The following is a 3,962-nucleotide window of genomic DNA, read 5'->3' as shown; positions in this document are numbered from 1 at the left end:
GGAAAATACATTCCATGACAGTCCTATAGAAAAGTGAGGTGTCTGGTAGCCTGCAGATATTTATGCTAATAAATTCACATTTCTAATATTTCCCAACAAATAACACTGGGGAATAGATATTTTGTCTTGAACATCTGAAGATGGAAATCAGTTGCAAAGAGTAAAAAGGCCCACTGCCTTCTGTGACACACGTGACTAAGATGAAAGATTAAGTGGAAATAGAGAGCATGGCTCTTCTACAGCTCACTTGATATTAACTAATATTGCATGTGCATGGGTGACTTATCCACTGAGTGACCTATATGTAATTTTAAAAGATTTTGAGACTCTTTTAGCTGCCCACAGATGGGAGGCTTCTGGACCATATATTTGTACTGGGCAAATTCCAAGATACGGCTGACATTTTCACAGCTCTGTTTCAGGGCATCCCAGAGGTTTTTAATGTCTTTTCCCAGCCTATATGTCTATTCCCAGCCTTTCTGATCCTGGACATAGAAAAGTTGACATTACTTGACAATTTGGAAGGTGAAGCCAGTTTCATAAGCTTTCCAAGTTCATCAGTTCCTAAAGTTTCCTTATAGTAGTTGCCTCTGTCTGTGGGCTCAGTTCCTCTAATTCAGGGACGGGCAAAATGTGGCCCATGGGCTGGATGCGGCCCACCAGGTCATTCTATCTGGCCCATGGGGCCCCTAAAAAATTTAGAAAATTAATATTTATCTGCCCCTGACTGCCTGTCATGTGGCCCTCGATGGCTTGCCAAATCTCAGTAAGAGGCCTTTGGCCCAAAATAATTGCCCACCCCTGTTTTAATCAAAGAGCGCCCTTTACTGGATGGTGTTAATGAGTCACACTGAGTCAATAGGATTTGATGAGCACAAACAAGCACGTCCACCAGGTACAGAGATGTCAAATTACATTACATGGTACAATATGCTCAGTTTAACTTGCCTGATCCCTGTGGACATTGCACAGGGTTTAGCATTGAGCATCTTACGGTCTGCAAACAAAATAGGTTTGAATGTTGCACACAGTGGCAGATGCAAGTGGGACTTTTTTTTAGTCAAAGCTGAACTGTTTTTGTCTTTCCTTTTATCTGAACATAGCTGCCTCCCAACTACTTGGCTTGAAGCTGCTGTGGTAATTCATGGTTAAAACCATCATTCTTGGCACTTGCACTAAAGATTAAAAGAAAACAGAGGGGGAGGGAGCGGAAGACTTCCAGAATGACAGATTTACATACCAGGAGGAAAAAAAATAGCCCACATAAAAATCTGATTTGAAGAATAAAATTATAATATTTTACTCTCAGTTCACTAACCATTTTATTGACTGAAAGAGGAGCTACCTCAAGACTACAGATCTAAAGTGGTAACAAATTTAAACCATCCCAGAAACAGAAAAACTCCCTAATCTAAGCGTACACCCTGAAAGAATTTTTAAAGATCTATAAACACCATATGCTGAATAGACAATGTTTCTTTTAAGGTCCAGGCAATTTTTTCCTGAATGACTGACCAAACAAAGTCAAAAGAGGAAGGAAAAAAAACAAAGGACACCATATAAGAAAACAAAAATCCTATACCAGCATGAAATACCAGCCAGCTTGCATCTGGGAGCACTTATTTTATCATCCAAATATGTTTACTTTATCCAGTGGATGTCCAAAAGTGATTGCTTTTGCACTGATTCACTTAGTGTAAAAAGTAAAGTTGGCCTGGCATCCATATTCCATAAGCAGAGGCCATAAATTAAAGACATGGGGTCTTTTTTTTCCCTGTAAGAGTAACATTTAAAATAGAAGCCAGAACCAGAGCACAGTAGAAAAGTTCTAGAGAAAAAACATACAGAGACTTTTAGCTTTTATATATTCATTCTTTTAAGCAAAAAGAAATTCAAAACTATTGGTTTGAATTCTTAGGAGCATTTTCACAAATTCTTTTCTTTTTTCTTTGGTTCATAGATGTGAAAATGTTCTTTGATTTATGGAAACATCCTCTACCTTTCCTCCCAACCATCACATGTATCTTCTAAGCTAATGAGATAAAGTTATATATCTTTACAGGGTGCCTGTAGGGTCATATTTCATTCTGTATGCACTTTCACATCCTTAATATCCCAAAATTACTCCACACACTATAATGAAACACATGTATTATATTATGAAACACATAAATATATACTGACAATACATATGTGCTTTATTATGAACTAGAAAAATATATTGTCTGCCCTCAGTGGTAGTTCAACACCTGGAGATAAATATCTTTATTACAGCTCAGAAAACATCTGACCAATCCCAGAAAGGAGCATCACAGGAAATCAGTGACTTCTTTAACAGAATCGTCCCTTTCAAGAGCTGAGCCATTGATGTCTTTGTGCTATGATGAGAAAACCTCCAAGGGACATCTCATGAAAAACCTCTGGGATGCCCTGAAACAGAGCTGTGAAAATGTCAGCCGTATCTTGGAATTTGCCCAGTACAAATATATGGTCCAGAAGCCTCCCATCTGTGGGCAGCTAAAAGAGTCTCAAAATCTTTTAAAATTACATATAGGTCACTCAGTGGATAAGTCACCCATGCACATGCAATATTAGTTAATATCAAGTGAGCTGTAGAAGAGCCATGCTCTCTATTTCCACTTAATCTTTCATCTTAGTCACGTGTGTCACAGAAGGCAGTGGGCCTTTTTACTCTTTGCAACTGATTTCCATCTTCAGATGTTCAAGACAAAATATCTATTCCCCAGTGTTATTTGTTGGGAAATATTAGAAATGTGAATTTATTAGCATAAATATCTGCAGGCTACCAGACACCTCACTTTTCTATAGGACTGTCATGGAATGTATTTTCCATGTGTAGGTCTGAAGGAAGTGCAATCTTTATTGATCTTCACACACATCATTTTAATAATGCTTTGATAAACCATCCTGGCTGGGGATAAAGATGTAGGGGAAGGGAATACCTGTGCAGCAAGTCAATGAGAAGAGCGTGTTTTGTCAGAGAAACATTCTAAGAATAGTTAGGACAGCTTTCAAACAAAGTGTGGAGAAGCATGTGCAAGAAAATTCAATGCAAAGCAGAGTGAGCAATGGCCAGGCACAAAATCCCACAGAGGAGTTGACACCAGAAGACCGACAGATGGATTTACACAAATGGACAGCTGTTATCACGTATGGGCATCATTGAATTTTGAAACTGGGGTACAGATCTTGCTGGGAAAAATCCTTTTTGGATTATATCCACTTGGAAAGTCCTCATCAGTGGAAGGGAATGAGGCTTTCTTTCAGCAGATTGCCGTGGAAAGCTTTCATCCCCTTAATTTGTAGTTGTTCAACTCTCACCGTGCCAAGTGGTAGCCCTGAATCTGCTTTGCTCCCTGGTGTGTGTGATGGAAGCTATGCAGAATGTATAAGCAGAGCATGACAGAGAATACTTGGGGGTTGGCTTGTGTAGGTTGCACCCTTAGGGCATAAAAATATGATTCATTCGTTCCCCCTGTCACTATGGGAAGTGAAAAAATATACAAATGCTTCACCAGGTGCATAAAGAAAAGCTGATTTCCTGTATGTCTGAACTGACTGATACCCACACATGCCTGTGATGTATTAGAAAGTTTGCCAGCCCACATACTGACAATATGTGGGACAAGGACTGGAACTGCAGGGCAAAAATGAAGTTATTCAGGAAAATGTAAATGCTGTGAGGTTTATGGCAATTGGCTGTGTTCTGCTAATTTTCAATTTTTAAAAAATTCTTATATAAATAATAATCCACAATAAAATAAGGACACCAAAACATATATTTAATATAGGTAACTATAGTACATAATCTCTGATATATCTTGGAATGAATAATCTTTGAGGAATATGAATGTACTACCTAATTTACTAATAATTAATTTAAAAAACAGACTCCATGTTATGTTGTCGTCCATGTGGGTACGAACGACGCGGCAAGAGGC

The sequence above is a fragment of the Gavialis gangeticus genome, unplaced genomic scaffold, assembly GCF_001723915.1.
Source record: "Gavialis gangeticus isolate Ggan-Ray unplaced genomic scaffold, GavGan_comp1, whole genome shotgun sequence".
In the NCBI taxonomy this organism is placed as follows: Eukaryota; Metazoa; Chordata; order Crocodylia; family Gavialidae; genus Gavialis; species Gavialis gangeticus.
The sequence above is the reverse complement of the archived record's forward strand: the minus strand, read 5'-3'. Positions refer to the sequence as shown.